The sequence below is a fragment of the Triturus cristatus genome, chromosome 8 (genome assembly GCF_964204655.1).
Source record: "Triturus cristatus chromosome 8, aTriCri1.1, whole genome shotgun sequence".
In the NCBI taxonomy this organism is placed as follows: Eukaryota; Metazoa; Chordata; class Amphibia; order Caudata; family Salamandridae; genus Triturus; species Triturus cristatus.
In genome coordinates this window covers 1,494,744,335-1,494,761,322 of record NC_140591.1, presented here as the reverse complement: position 1 = coordinate 1,494,761,322, position 16,988 = coordinate 1,494,744,335, and the positions used below count along the sequence as shown (strand labels likewise).

The 16,988-nt window shown below is 44.7% G+C and overlaps 1 long non-coding RNA gene across 1 annotated transcript in view; it reads right to left on the bottom strand.

The window, feature by feature from the left end:
• The window catches only part of LOC146806006 (uncharacterized), an 86,261-nt gene extending 85,578 nt beyond the window's left edge, over positions 1-683 (bottom strand). The window contains exon 1 of the long non-coding RNA XR_014967953.1: positions 593-683. This is a non-coding gene — a long non-coding RNA (uncharacterized LOC146806006). The remainder of the gene's footprint in view (positions 1-592) is intronic.
• Between the last annotated feature and the right edge of the window lie 16,305 nt (positions 684-16,988).

The window sequence follows — 16,988 nt, the reverse complement described above, 5'->3', positions numbered from 1 at the left end:
AAAATCTGCCACACCATATGTCAAAGCGATATAGAACATGTACCTGCCATTATCTATAGCACTAGAGAAAGGGTCAGACCTGACAATTTGTTGGACTAGTAAGCAAAAGTGGAATTCAAAGATTTATATAGATAGATGCCACCATTCCCACAAGGTAAAGCCCTGGATATTAGTAAATATTTATTTGCTCAAAGAATTCATTTTCTAGCTGATATTTGCCTTTTTAAGTAGCTTTCCCCAAAAGATTACAATATGATTTTTTTATTGATTATTTTTTATTTTTTACTTAAGATATAGCTTAGTGGATTGGCACAATTCATAAGAATGTGCTTTAATGTGGAGGTAAAGGGCTGTCATAGTTCAGCTTAATGTTATAGCTTACTATACCAAAGATGTTTGCTGTAGATGCATTTTTAGGTAAATGTACACAGTCAGAACCCAGAACAAATTCAACATTGCTTTTGTATATTTATGTGCACTGAGACTGCAGATCTCTATTTTCCAGACCTAAAAATGAATATAAACTTTCTTTCAAACTCTATGAAAAGGTCTCTGATGATCAACCCCATGTATAGAAGGAAACACAACTCACCAAGGCTGCTGGTAAGCGCCACAAAAACGAGGACAACAAATAGTTTCATGATGAGAGAGATGGTTGATCCTGTTGCTGCAAAACTCAGCTCAATCTCAAAGTGATTATTTACTAGCAGAGCTTATATAATTATACAGAAATTGGCTTCTCACACTCCAAGCAGAGTCACATGACAGATCAGTGTGTTCCATCAACAGTGTTTTGTGTTTGGAAGCACACCAGAAATACTAACAACACCTCCTCCTTCAGACTACTTTTATATGGATAATGGATTACTGTGCCAGACAGGCTTCAAAGTCCTGAGTGATAGAAAGTACTATTTTCTCTTCAAATTCTAATAAATGGCCTTGCTCCCACACCCAAACCCTACTCCCCCATTCATAAATTACAAAGATTATCATTCTGATTTAAATCTTCTCTGAGGAATCTGTTGATTATTCACAATGTAGCATGTCTGTTAGTGTGGATGATGTTTCGCTGTGGATGACATCCTTCCAGTGATATTTTGAGACAATCCTTCATGGTCCACTGACAAAATATCGACTAAAAAAACATTGATCTACAAAACATATTGAGACAAAAATATTGGCTACAAAAATATCGACTACCTACACTTAAAAAGGTAAGCACAAAAATATTGAAAGAAATATTGTTTACAATAAAATAGCTATATTAAATATCGATTTTTCAATATATACAAATGAAAATATTAAGAATAAAATATATTAAATACCAACATGAATTTAATAAAAATGAAATATATTTGATATTTGCCCTCCTAGGGCGATCCCCAAGCAGATTCTCCCCTTTCCAATGATACCTCTCCCGTCTTTCTACGTGCTCAGGGGGCTATCTCAACCCACCCCCCCGCAAAAATGTCAGCCTTTCTGCCCCCTGGGGCACACGAGTGTGATATCATTTTTATCTTGAGACCTGGGGGAAAGCTTTGTGGGAGGAAATTTGTGGATCCATGTAGATTGTAGAACTTTCCCACGCAGAAATTAGAGAAAAAGTGTTTTTTTTTAGCTAAATTTGAGGTTTGCAGGGGATTCTGGGTAGGAAAACTTTAGGGGACCCACGCAACCCATACCTCGCTGGACTCCCCTGAGTGTCTAGTTTTCAGAAATGTGTGGGTTTGGTAGGTTTCCCTAGATGGTTGCCAACCCCGGGTTCAAAAACTCATGGGACTTCCCTGGCAAAACCAGGTTGTTTTGTGATAGGTAATTTTGATGTTGCCTCAATAGGTTTTGAGCCCTTGCCTGTCGCGGGCTATTGACCCATCATTTTTTTGGGGAGACCTGGGGGAACGCTGAGTGGTAGGAAATTTGTGTGAGCCCGGTGATCCCACACTTTCCCACACAAAAATGTGTGAAAGAAGTGATTTTTTCAGCTAAAACTGAGGTTTGCAGGGAATTCTGGGTAAGGAAAAGTTGGGGGATCCACGCAAGCCATACCTCCCTGGAAGCCCCCGGGTGTATAGTTTTCAGAAATGTGTGGGTTTGGTAGGTTTCCCTAGAAGGCCCGCTGAGCATGTGGCTAAAAACCCAGGTGACCCCCCGTGCAAAACCAGGTGGTTTTGATGTCGCCTCACGAAGTTTTGGGCCTTGCCTGTCGCTGGTACTTGGGCCTCCAACACAAGTGAGGTACCATTTTTATTGGGAGACCTGGGGGCATGCAGGGAGGTAGTAAATTTGTGTGAGCCTGGTGATGCCACAATTTCCCACACAAAAATATGTGAAGAAAGTGATTTTTTCAGCTAAAATTGAGGTTTGCAGGGAATTCTGGGTAAGGAAATGTTGGGGATTCACGCAAGCCATACCTCCCTGGAAGCCCTCGGGTGTCTAGTTTTCAAAAATGTATAGGTTTGCTTGGTTTCCCTATGTCCCGGCAGAGCTAGGGTTCAAATACTATAGCAAGGCACTTTGCCAAAAAAGGGTCATTTTTCACTGCGAAATTGAGGTGTGACCATGTTGCGTTTTGCGCCGTTTCCTGTCACGGGCACTAGGCCGACCCACACAAGTGAGGTACCATTTTTCTCGGAAGTCTTTGGGGAACACGGGGTGCGTGGAAATGTGTGGATCCACGCAGATTCCAGAACTTTCCACCACAGAAATGTGGGAAAAATGTGTTTTTTTGGACAATTTTTTAGGTTTGCAAGGGATTCTGGGTAACAGTACCTGGTGGGAAGCAGTCACGTCACCCCATCCTGGATTCCCTTGGGTGTCTAGTTTTCAAAAATGTAAAGGTTTGGTAGGTTTCCCTAGGTGCCGGCAGAGCTAGGGTTAAAAAACTACAGCTAGGCACTTTGCCAAAAAAGGGTAATTTTTCTCTGCGAAATTGAGGTGTTACCACGTTGTGTTTTGCGCCGTTTCCTGTCGCAGGAACTAGGCTGACCCACACAAGTGAGGTACCATTTTTCTCGGAAGACTTTGGGGAACACGGGGTGGGTGGAAATTTGTGGGTCCATGCAGATCCCAGAACTTTCCACCACAGAAATGTGGGAAAAATTTGTTTTTTTTGACAATTTTTTAGGTTTGCAAGGGATTCTGGGTAACAGTACCTGGTGGGAAGCAGTCACGTCACCCCATCCTGGGTTCCCTTGGGTGTCTAGTTTTCAAAAATGTAAAGGTTTGGTAGGTTTCCCTAGGTGCCGGCAGAGCTAGGGTTAAAAAACTACAGCTAGGCACTTTGCCAAAAAAGGGTCATTTTTGACTGCGAATTTGAGGTGTTACCACGTTGCATTTTGCGCCGCTTCGTGTCGCGGGCACTAGGCCGACCCACACAAGTGAGGTACCATTTTTCTCAGAAGACTTTGGGGAACGTGGAGAGGGTGGAAATTTGTGGATCCACGCAGATTCCATAACTTTCCACCAATGAAATGTGGGAAAAATTGTTTTTTTTTCAAAATGATTAGGTTTGCAAGAGATTCTGGGTAACACAACCTGGTGGGAGGCAGTCAAGTCACCCCAACCTGGATTCCCTTGGGTGTCTAGTTTTCAAAAATGTAAAGGTTTGGTAGGTTTCCCTAGGTGCCGGCAGAGCTAGGGTTAAAAAACTACAGCTAGGCACTTTGCCAAAAAAGGGTAATTTTTCTCTGCGAAATTGAGGTGTTACCACGTTGTGTTTTGCGCCGTTTCCTGTCGCAGGAACTAGGCTGACCCACACAAGTGAGGTACCATTTTTCTCGGAAGACTTTGGGGAACACGGGGTGGGTGGAAATTTGTGGGTCCATGCAGATCCCAGAACTTTCCACCACAGAAATGTGGGAAAAATTTGTTTTTTTTGACAATTTTTTAGGTTTGCAAGGGATTCTGGGTAACAGTACCTGGTGGGAAGCAGTCACGTCACCCCATCCTGGGTTCCCTTGGGTGTCTAGTTTTCAAAAATGTAAAGGTTTGGTAGGTTTCCCTAGGTGCCGGCAGAGCTAGGGTTAAAAAACTACAGCTAGGCACTTTGCCAAAAAAGGGTCATTTTTGACTGCGAATTTGAGGTGTTACCACGTTGCATTTTGCGCCGCTTCGTGTCGCGGGCACTAGGCCGACCCACACAAGTGAGGTACCATTTTTCTCAGAAGACTTTGGGGAACGTGGAGAGGGTGGAAATTTGTGGATCCACGCAGATTCCATAACTTTCCACCAATGAAATGTGGGAAAAATTGTTTTTTTTTCAAAATGATTAGGTTTGCAAGAGATTCTGGGTAACACAACCTGGTGGGAGGCAGTCAAGTCACCCCAACCTGGATTCAACTGGATATCTAGTTTTCAAAAATATATAGGTTTGCTAGGTTTCCCAGGTGCCGGCAGAGCTACTGGTAACAAAATACAGCTAGGCACTTTGCCAAAAAAGGGTAATTTTTCTCTGCGAAATTGAGGTGTTACCACGTTGTGTTTTGTGCCGTTTCCTGTTGCAGGAACTAGGCTGACCCACACAAGTGAGGTACCTTTTTTCTCGGAAGACTTTGGGGAACACGGGGTGGGTGGACATTTGTGGGTCCATGCAGATCCCAGAACTTTCCCCCACAGAAATGTGAGGAAAATGTGAATTTTTTGACAACTTTTTAGGTTTGCAAGGGATTCTGGGTAACAGAACCTGGTGGAAGTCAGTCAAGTCACCCCATGCTGGATTCCCCTGCGTGTCTCGTTTTAAAAAATATATGGGTTTGTTAGGTTTCCCTATGTGCCACCAGAGCTAGGGTTCAAAAACTGCAGCTAGGTATTTTGCCCAAAAAGTGTTATTTTTAACTGCGAAATTGAGGTGTGACCATGTTGCAATTTGCGCCATTTCCTGTCGCGGGCACTAGGCCGATCCACACAAGTGAGGTACTATTTTTCTCGTAAGACTTTGGGGAACGCGGGGTGGGTGGAAATTTGTTGATCCATGCAGATTCCAGAACTTTCCCCCACAGAAATGTAGGAAAAATGTGTTTTTAAAAAAAAATGTTTTGGTTTGCAATGGATTCTGGGTAACAGAACCTGGTGGGAGGCAGTCAAGTCACCCCATCCTCGATTTGCCTGGGTGTCTAGTTTTTAGAAATGTATAGGTTTGATAGGTTTCCCTAGGTGCCGGAAGAGCTAGCATTCAAAAACTACAGCCACGCACTTTGCCAAAAAGTGTCATTTTTCACTGTGAAATTAAGGTGACCACGTTGAGTTTTCGCCATTTCCTGTCACGGGCACTAGGCCGACCCACACAAGTGAGGTACCATTTTTCTCGTAAGACGTTGGGGAATGCGGGGTGGGTGGAAATTTGGGGATCCACACAGATTCCAGAACTTTTCCCAACAGAAATGTGGGGCAAATGTGTTTTTTTTGGATAATTTTTTTAGATTTGCAAGGGATTCTGGGTAACAAAACCTGGTGGGAGGCAGTCAAGTCACCCCAACCTGGATTCCGCTGGATATCTAGTTTTTAAAAATGTATAGGTTTCGTAGGTTTCCCTAGGTGCTGGCAGAGCTAGGGTTAAAAAACTACAGCTAGGAACTTTGCCAAAAAAGGATAATTTTTCACTGCGAAATTGAGGTGTTACCATGTTGCGTTTTGCGCCATTTCCTGCCGCAGGAACTAGGCCAACCCACACAAGTGAGGTACCATTTTTCTCGGAAGACTTTGGGGAACACGGGGTGTGTGGAAATTTGTGGATCCATGCAGATTCCAAAACTTTCACAACAGAAATGTGAGGAAAATGTGTTTTTTTTTTACAACATTTCAGGTTTGCAAGTGATTATGGGTAACAGACACTGGTGGGAGGCAGTCAAGTCACCCCAACCTGGATTTCGCTGGGTGTCTAGTTTTCAAAAATGTATAGGTTTGCTATGTTTCCCTAGGTGCCACCAGAGCTAGGGTTCAAAAACTACAGCTAAGCACTTTGCCAAAAAGGGTAATTTTTCACTGCAAAATTGAGGTGTGACCACGTTGCGTTTTGCGCCGTTTCCTGTTGCGGACACTAAGCCGACCCACACAAGTGAGGTACCATTTTTCTCGTAAGACTTGCGGGAACGTGGGGTGGTGGAAATTTGTGGATCCATACAGATTCCAGAACTTTCCACCACAGAAATGTGGGGAAAATGTGTATTTTTTGACAAGTTTTTTTAGTTTTGCCAGGGATTCTGGGTAACAAAACCTGGTGGGAGGCAGTCAAGTCACCCCAACCTGGATTTCGCTGGATATCTAGTTTTCAAAAATGTATAGGTTTGGTAGGGGTCCCTTTGTGCCACCAGAGCTAGGGTTCCAAAATTTCAGCTAGGTACTTTGCCAAAAAAAGGTCATTTTTAACTGCGAAATTGAGGTGTGACCATGTTGCGATTTGCGCCGTTTCCTGTCGCGGGCACCAGGCTGATCTACACAAGTGAGGTACCATTTTTCTCGTAAGAATTTGGGGAACGTGGTGTGGGTGGAAATTTGTTGATTCACGCAGATTCCAGAACTTTCCACCACAGAAATGTGGGAAAAATGTGTTTTTTTTAAAAAATGTTTAGGTTTGCAAGGGATTCTGGGTAACAGAACCTGGTGGGAGGCAGTCAAGTCACCCTATCCTGGGTTTCCCTGGGTGTCTAGTTTTCAAAAATGTATAGGTTTGCTATGTTTCCCTAGGTGCCACCAGAGCTAGGGTTCAAAAACTACAGCTAAGCACTTTGCCAAAAAGGGTAATTTTTCACTGCGAAATTGAGGTGTGACCACATTGCGTTTTGAGCCGTTTCCTTTTGCGGACACTAAGCCGACCCACACAAGTGAGGTACCATTTTTCTCGTAAGACTTTCGGGCACGCGGGGTGGTGGAAATTTGTGGATCCACACAGATTCCAGAACTTTCCACCACAGAAATGTGGGGAAAATGTGTATTTTTTGACAATTTTTTTAGTTTTGCAAGGGATTCTGGGTAACAAAACCTGGTGGGAGGCAGTCAAGTCACCCCAACCTGGATTCCGCTAGATATCTAGTTTTCAAAAATGTATAGGTTTTTTAGGGGTCCCTAGGTGCTGGCAGAGCTAGGATTAAAAAACTACAGCTAGGCACTTTGCCAAATAAGGATCATTTTTTACTGCGAAATTGGGGTGTTACCATGTTGCATTTTGCGCCGTTTCCTGTTGCAGGCACTAGGCCTACCCACACAAGTGAGGTACCATTTTTCTCGGAAGTTTTTGGGGAACGCGAGGTACATGGAAATTTGTGGGTCCATGCAGATTCCAGAACTTTTCACAACAGAAATGTGAGGAAAATGTGTTTTTTTTTTTATAACATTTTAGGTTTGCAAGGGATTCTGGGTAACAGAACCTGGTGGGAGGCAGTCAAGTCAAATCAAGTCAAGCCAAAACTGTGTAAAAAATGTTGGGTTTCTGACAAAAGTCTGTCATTCCCTAAAAGCTGGGGAAATGGTGATTTCAGCCCCATAAACCCTTTTTTGATAACATTTGCAGGGAAAAACCCAGACGCTTTCATTTGCAGCTCGTTTTTCCCATTTTTCCCCCAAAAAACTAAATGTTGCTGTATTTTGGCTAATTTCTGGGACCCCTCAAGGGAAATCTACAAACCCTGGGTACCTTTAGAATCCCCATGATGTTGGAAGAAAAGGACGCTAATTTGGCGTGGATACCTTATGTGGTCAAATAGTTACAGGGGCCTAAGCGCGCACTATCCCAAATTGCCAAAAAACTGCTTAGCACAGGGGGGGAAATGCCTAGCAGAGAAGGGGTTAAAAAGTTAATTATTTACACTGTTAATACAAATACTTACATAATAAAATAAATAATTATCAATTAAATAACTATTATCAATTATTTATCAATTAATTAAAATTAAATTACTTCCCAACCTGTACCCCTATAAACCCCACAACCCACATAAACAATTTAAATAGAATAAAATGATTAACACTAACAACATCATTAATTATCAATTAAATATTTATTATTTAACAAATAATTGTTAATTAATTAAAATGTAATTACTTCCCACGCTATGCCCCTATAAACCCGACAACCCACACATGACATGTAAAAAAAAAAGTCGATATTTACAACTCAATATTTTGTCTCATCACCAATCCTTCATATGTTATAGTGGAGGAGCATGTAGGTAGTTTTTCTTACTACTATATCTAATTGATGCAAATATTTAACATTTCAAAATGTGATGCTCTGATGCTGCCTTATTTCACAAACAATAAATCACACAATCAATCTGCAAGCACATTGGAAAAACACTGCATTATAGGATTGGAGCCTAGAAACAAACCTGTACAAACGGCCTATGAAAGAGTGGTTGAAGTCATAGAAATTTTTCATTGAGTATTTACTTTATGGGCAGTAGGGGACTAAGCCCATAAGCACCAATCAAAAAAATATTCTAATTTGATGCCCTCATGAAAGGGTACCACTTGCATATCATAATCATCAGTCAGTGCCAAATTTATGAAAGCATAAGTGGAGATGCCCAAAAATCTTCTCAAAAGCCTTTGGCTGGTGCAATTAAATGTTGGTTTGCCAAATTCCAAGGCCGTATAGTATTAAATCGAAACTGTGCATATTTAATCCGCTGTCTGACATTCCCCTCCCCTTTATCTCACTCTTGCACGTTTCTGGTTGGTGTCTCTATGATGGTTTTTCCAACTTTCTATTTTTCCCTCATTCCGTTTTGTATGTTTTCCTATCTTTTGTTTTCAGTAAGGGCCTCATGTAGGTAGCTAAATACCGGTCGGTAATGGCTGAAATTCGGTAAATATCCCGTTACCGACCGGTATTTAGGCATTTGTTATGTAGGGGGCATGATTTAAGGATTTGGTAATTTACCGAATCGGTAATGGATCGGTAAAATGCCGATTCGGTAAAATACAGATTCGGTAAATTACCGAATCCTTAAATCATATGTAGGGAGCCCTCCAAAGAGTGAATATTAGTATTAAGAATTCGGTATTTACCACCAAATACAGGTTGGTGATAAATAACGAATACCTTGCAAAAAGCTACATTTTGCTGATTTAAAAGTGCCATGTGGCAGATATACATGCCCTTAGGGCATGTATGTGCGCCACCTGTGCACACATGCACGATTCAGGGGTGCAACAGGGTGTCAATGTGACACCCTGCCACCCATGAATATGCTTCCCCTATTACCGATTCGGTATTTACCGATTCAGTAATAGTGAATGGCTTCCCATTCATTCCTATGGGCCTCCAGGCCCATAGGAATGAATGGGAAGGGATGCATTATTACCGAATCGGTAAATACCTATTCATAAATACCGATTATTACCGATTCGGTAATAATTTCCGAATGTTACCTACATACTATTTACCGATTCATAAATACCGAATCGGTAAAATTCGGTATTTATGCATCGGTAAATAGTATGTTACCTACATATGGCCCTAAATGTCTTATACAGAAAAATAAGTGACAGCCCCCAAATATAAGTGGAACAGCTGAACATGTAACAGAGACCTGCAACACTTGTATACATCCGTGGTCATGTCTAACTGGACTCATTTGCCTATTGTCCTTGGAATAACTTAAACATTGAAGATTCGAGCTGCAAAATGCTGCAGAGAGCGGCTAATTCGGTGTTGAATACATTGCTATATCTGAAAATACAGATTGGTGGTAGGGCAGTGTATGGATTGTGGGATAATTCGCCATCACCCTACTGCAGTCTGAAAAGATTAGACGTTCTTTCCTTAAAGGCTTTTCAAATTATTTAATGAGAAAGACGTCCCTCCCTTTCCAAGGTTCCAAAAATAGCCTTAATACATGAATGCATTTATCCCCGGAAGTATCGGAAAAATTGAGATGGAATTTGGTGGATAACATGATTTTTGTGTGTAGGTCATATTACACCAGTCACAACCAGTAGCTTCATTTAACCATTGGAAAAAAGGTGTTGTGATATTGCACTGTAAATACCTATCTATGAGAGATCTATATACCTGTTACAGCATATTGGAGAGTGTAGGGAATTGAGGTATCAGTTGTATGGCCTGCACAAGTAATAGGTCCACAATTTCCTCTTATTGGGAAACAAGCACCCCATTGTAGCAGTGGACTTTCTCAAGGTATAGAAGCAGAGCCGTCCATGGCCTACTCAGGAGAGGTAGTGTGGGTTAGTAATCACTGTTTGCTGGCACACAATAATAACACCCAATAAATGAAAGTCCAGTTAGTGCTTTTTCATTAGAAAAAGGAAAAGTACATTTATTACACACACACTACTAAATACTGTGTAGTAATTTACAAATGCCTAGTATATAAATTATAATATTTCAAAAAAGATTATACTCATTTACTTTTCATCTCTACTCTGCTGTTTGCCAGTTTGTCGAGACAGCCGAATAGCTAGATTAATAATTTCATTGATTTGTCCTCATTTCAGAAATATTATTTGCACTATTGAAAAATGTATTGATATTTTAAAGCACTGCAGATATTGTTGATGCAAAACTTTTATCAGCCCACCTGGGCAAAAATCCTAATTTGTATAAGTGCACAAGGACACAGGCATCCCGAATACAACCTTGTTATACAAGTGATATTTTCAAAGTTTTGCAACAAGCAAATATAGATAAATAGTTGTATTGGCATTCCTAAGATGGCACTATTCAAAAGCAAAGAAGCAACGTGCGTACAAGTCAATACAAACATTAAGCAAATAATTTCAAAATGCATGTTTTCTTGGTTAGTGATGACAAGTAATCACAACTACCATGCTTTCTATATATATGTTTAGCAATGGCGGCTGCCGCTATGGGAACAAGGGTTTTGAGAAGCCGAAATGTGCCGTGAGGATAAAATAAAGTAAAATTGCAGCAAACTGTCTTGAGCGTGGAGACTGACTACTGTCACAGTTTGGAGGTAATTTACAAATATGTACATAAGCAAATGGAAAATACCATAGATGACAATACATAATCACCATTGACCCATTAAAGGGATCAAATAAACATATGAGGTAAGTCTACCGGCGTGGTCAAGATCAACAAACCATGTTTAGGACATCATTTGTAATGATCAATAATGATAATCATGTGTAAATTCCCTTATCACTATTAATAAAACGTGTTCACTGTGGTGAATGATCATTATCAACATTATTATCTCAATAAAGCATTTAAAATGAGTAGAACATGTGTCTGTGTATGGTTTATGGTTTTCCAACCATGAAAATGCAATCAAAAGCAGTCTCTCGAGAGCATCATGTTTTTACTACATTACATAAAACCAGAGACTTAGGGGAATATTTATCAGATTTATAAGGTCACCTTGCGTGGCCCTAAGTTGCATCCTAAATCCTGAGTGAAGCAACACAGTTGGCAACCCTTGATAGCCCTGGCGAGAAATGTAAGGAGCTTGCAGACTATTTTAACATAAAAATAGTTAACATTCTTAGCACCCTTCCACAGGTTGCCCAAACCACACTTATAGACAACCAACCTCGAGGTGCCCATGGCTACTTGGATACTCTTGGGCCAGTTTCAGTGGATGAAGTCCACAGCAAATTGGGTTCATTGAAAAGCGGTTCTCCTAGGGACTCGGTCCTTATGAGATTTTTGAAATTGGTATCAACTACTATCGCAGCCCCAGTTGCAGACCTTATCAATGCCTCCTTTGCGCAGGGTTTGGTACCTCCGAGCTGGAAAAGGGCAGTGGTAAAGGCTCTGTTGAAAAAACCGAATCTAGATTCGTCTGATTTGGCAAATTTCAGGCCTATTTCCCTCCTCCCTGGTCTTAGTAAGATTGCCGAAAGACTAGCGAACCGGCAGCTGTCATACTTCCTGGAGGTGATTGGCTTGTTACGAGGTTCCCAAACTGGCTTTTGGCCAGGACAGGGCACTGACACTGCTCTTCTGGCAGTCGTTGAGGAAGCGAGGAGCATTTTAGATTCGGGAGGGTCAGTGGCAGTGATCCTCCTGGATCTTAGCGCGGCTTTCGACATGGTGAACCATCAAGTGTTGATCCAACGGCTGGCAGATATAGGGGTGGCAGGTGCGGCATTGAATTGGCTTAAGTCATTTCTTTGCGACCGGACGTATCAGGTCTGGGAAGGTAGCGAACGTTCGCCCTCCATCCCCCTCCAGTGTGGTGTGCCTCAGGGCTCCTCTCTGAGCCCTACATTATTTAATGTATACATGGCTCCCCTGGAGGACGTGGTGGCCCCATTCGGCATTAAGATCGTCAGCTATGCCGACGATACGCAGTTGGTGGTCACCCTATCCCAACTGGTGGAGAATCCCGACTCGCTGCATTCCTGTATGTCTAAGGTTCACACCTGGATGTGCGATTCAGCGTTGAAGCTAAATGGTTCAAAGACCGAACTAATTCTGCTTGGACGCAAAACCCCCTCTCTTCCTCTTTCCAGCTGGCCCAGTTGCATGGGGGCTTTGCCGAGCCCTAAAGAAGAGATTAAAAGCTTGGGTTTTTGGCTGGAACGTGATCTGTCCTTTAGGACTCAGGCTAAAAAGAAGGCAGGAGTGTGCTTTGGTCTTCTCCGTGCAGCTCGGAAAGTTCTCCCCCTGCTACCTTGGCCGTCTAGGAAGCTTCTTGTTCAGGGGCTTATTGTATCTAGATTAGATTACAGTAATATCATCTTTCTAGGTGCCCCTGAAGTCACGTTTAATAAACTTCAGCAAGTACAAAATGCTGCGGCGAGGCTTCTTATGAATACACCAAGGTCGCAATCAGCCAGACCCGCTCTGATAGCCTTGCACTAGCTTCCGGTGCGCGAAAGGGTCAAATTTAAGGCTCTTTGTACTGCGCACAAAATTCTTCAGGGTAAGGGACCTCCCATCCTGCGGAATCTAGCCGTGCCTTATAAAGCTAACAGGGCCCTTCGTTCGGACCAAAAACATTTTCTTCAAGTCCCCAGAGTCAGAAGGGCGCGGGCTGGGGGGCGGAGATATTCAGTGAATATAGCCATTTTGTGGAACAATCTTCCCCTATGTTTGAGCACAGAGACGTGTTTCTTACGTTTTCGGAAACTTCTGAAAACTCATCTCTTCCCGGCGTAATGCGGTGGACCTGTCAGCTTCTTCTTGTTGGTCACTCTGGATGAAGCGCTGGGATGCCCGAGGGTAACTATGCGCTATATAAATCTTCCATTCATTCATTCATTCAGCTCAAATCACTGCGTTGCCTTACTCTGTGCAAGGGAGGCATCCCATGGGCATTGCCTGGGTGTTCCCATGCCCCACCATGGTTTTTGATGCATTTCCCGGTTTACCAGAAATTGATAAACCTAGGAATGTGCGAAAGAGATATGCCTTTCCAGGATAGATTATTTCTCCTTGTTGCCTACTCTTTCTTTTCCTATGTGTGATAGACATAGATAGAGGAATTGACCTCTCAGGATTGTTTTTTGTGCAGAAAAGTGCCCCTTCTTTCACTCGCTGCTTCCGCCTTGAGTGATCGCTCCCCTCGCTGCTCCTCACAGCGTGGTATCGTATTGCTGCATTGTAACCAAGTTGTGATATCTGCATAGCTCCATTTTTAGTAAGCTTCGTAATTTCATAGCGCTATTATCCCACAGCGCTTACATTGCTTTGATTGCATTGTTGTGTGTGATTTCCCCCGGCGCCCTGCTCTGACCTCCCCTCCATTTTGATCCTGCTGTTGTTGTGTTCCCCTGAGCCCGCCACGCCTCCCAGCTGAGCCGCCCTCCCACAAGCACCCAAAAGCATTCCCCAAACCTCGCAGCGCTGTGATTCACTCGCTGCTTCCGCCTTGAGTGATCGCTCCCCTCGCTGCTCCTCACAGCGTGGTATCGTATTGCTGCATTGTAACCAAGTTGTGATATCTGCATAGCTCCATTTTTAGTAAGCTTCGTAATTTCATAGCGCTATTATCCCACAGCGCTTACATTGCTTTGATTGCATTGTTGTGTGTGATTTCCCCCGGCGCCCTGCTCTGACCTCCCCTCCATTTTGATCCTGCTGTTGTTGTGTTCCCCTGAGCCCGCCACGCCTCCCAGCTGAGCCGCCCTCCCACAAGCACCCAAAAGCATTCCCCAAACCTCGCAGCGCTGTGATTCACTCGCTGCTTCCGCCTTGAGTGATCGCTCCCCTCGCTGCTCCTCACAGCGTGGTATCGTATTGCTGCATTGTAACCAAGTTGTGATATCTGCATAGCTCCATTTTTAGTAAGCTTCGTAATTTCATAGCGCTATTATCCCACAGCGCTTACATTGCTTTGATTGCATTGTTGTGTGTGATTTCCCCCGGCGCCCTGCTCTGACCTCCCCTCCATTTTGATCCTGCTGTTGTTGTGTTCCCCTGAGCCAGCCACGCCTCCCAGCTGAGCCGCCCTCCCACAAGCACCCAAAAGCATTCCCCAAACCTCGCAGCGCTGTGATTCACTCGCTGCTTCCGCCTTGAGTGATCGCTCCCCTCGCTGCTCCTCACAGCGTGGTATCGTATTGCTGCATTGTAACCAAGTTGTGATATCTGCATAGCTCCATTTTTAGTAAGCTTCGTAATTTCATAGCGCTATTATCCCACAGCGCTTACATTGCTTTGATTGCATTGTTGTGTGTGATTTCCCCCGGCGCCCTGCTCTGACCTCCCCTCCATTTTGATCCTGCTGTTGTTGTGTTCCCCTGAGCCCGCCACGCCTCCCAGCTGAGCCGCCCTCCCACAAGCACCCAAAAGCATTCCCCAAACCTCGCAGCGCTGTGATTCACTCGCTGCTTCCGCCTTGAGTGATTGCTCCCCTCGCTGCTCCTCACAGCGTGGTATCGTATTGCTGCATTGTAACCAAGTTGTGATATCTGCATAGCTCCATTTTTAGTAAGCTTCGTAATTTCATAGCGCTATTATCCCACAGCGCTTACATTGCTTTGATTGCATTGTTGTGTGTGATTTCCCCCGGCGCCCTGCTCTGACCTCCCCTCCATTTTGATCCTGCTGTTGTTGTGTTCCCCTGAGCCCGCCACGCCTCCCAGCTGAGCCGCCCTCGCCCCTCCCCCTCCGCTATCCATATATGACAGTAGTTCCCGCGCGCAGCGCCCACGCGCAGCGCCCGCGCCCAACCCGCGCCGAAGGTGCGCCAAAGGTAAGCCCGTCTACGCCCGTCCGCGCCTGGACCGCGCCCAGCGCCAGACCCCCTGCCCCTCGCGCTGCGCTGCCCTCCCGCATCACCTACGATGCCGCCACCCTCCTAGCCCTCAACCCCGGTCGCGCCCCCAACTGCGTCCAAGCCGCTCCTGGACACACTCATGGACCTTTCTCCTGCTACTCCTGCAAATTCAGCGGCACCGACAACATCTCTGCTACGTCCACACCACAGATTCCCGACCCCAACCACCTACAATGCATCCTTCTCAACACCCGATCGGTCCATAGGCATGCCATTGACCTATGGAATCTACTAGACACCATTTCCCCGGACATCGCCTTCCTTACGGAAACATGGATGAATGCTTCCTCCGCACCAGACATCACCATTGCCATCCCTGAAGACTATAAGATCACCCGCAAAGACCGTACCAGCCACACAGGAGGAGGAATCGCCATCGTCCACAAGAAATCTATCCGCATCTCAACCAGCTCTGACGTCAATCTCGCCAACTCCGAACATCTTCACTTCCAGATCCACATCGACCCCAAAACAACACTCAGAGGCACTCTCCTCTACAGACCACCAGGACCCCGCGCAAAATTCAGTGAAGACATCACAGACTTCATCACCCCACACGCGCTCCCCTCCAAAGATTACATCCTTCTGGGAGACCTCAACTTTCACCTTGAAAAGACCAACGACCACAACACCTCCACCCTCGTGGACAACCTCGCCAACCTCGGACTTAAACAACTAGTCACTTCCCCCACCCACATCGCAGGTCACACACTCGACCCCATCTTCACATCCAGCAATCATATCTCCTTCTGCCACACTACGGATCTCCTCTGGACCGACCACAGCTGCGTTCACTTCATCTACAACAAGCCGAAACCCATCATCCACTCCCAACCTACCCTGCAAAGAAACTGGAACAAAATCACCACGGACCAAATCTCCGCATCGCTCCTTCGAAACTCCCCAGCCCTCTCTTCTAACGCCAACGAAGCCGCCGCCAACCTCACCCTATGGTTATCCAACACCGCCGACACCTTAGCTCCACTGAAAAAACGTCAAAGCAAACCTGGCAGCAAGAAAGCCTCATGGTTCAACGATGATCTCAAGAAGTCCAAGAAACTCTGCCGCTCCCTTGAAAAGGCCTGGAAAAAAGACCCAACCACCAGCACCAAGGACGCCTTCAAAAGCGCCACCCGCACCCACCACCAACTGATCCGAAAAGCCAAGAAAACAGCTTTCAAGGATCGACTTGACAACAACGCTCACAACAGCAAGGAACTTTTCAACATCGTCAAGGAATTTTCCAATCCCTCGGCCAACTCCAACGACATCACCCCCTCTCAAACCCTCTGCGACTCCCTAGCCTCTTTTTTCCACAACAAGATTGCAGACATCCACAACAGCTTTGACAACCAACCCGGAAACCAACCCCCACAGACCCATGCCCTCACCACATCTTCAACAAAGCAGACTCCGTCATAGCACCGCACCTCCGAGACGTCATCAACTGCTCCTTCAACTCCGCTACCTTCCCAGAAGACTGGAAACACGCCGAACTCACTGCCCTTCTGAAAAAACCAACAGCGGACCCCACCGAACTCAAAAATTACCGCCCCATCTCGCTTCTTCCATTCCCGGCCAAAGTCATCGAGAAAGCCGTCAACAACCAGCTCGCCGCTTTCCTCGAAGCCAACAAATCCCTCGACTCCTCACAGTCCGGCTTCCGAGCCAAACACAGCACTGAGACCGCCCTCATCGCAGCAACAGACGACATTCGAACTCTACTGGACAACGGAGACACAGTCGCCCTCATCCTCCTCGACCTCTCTGCAGCATTCGATA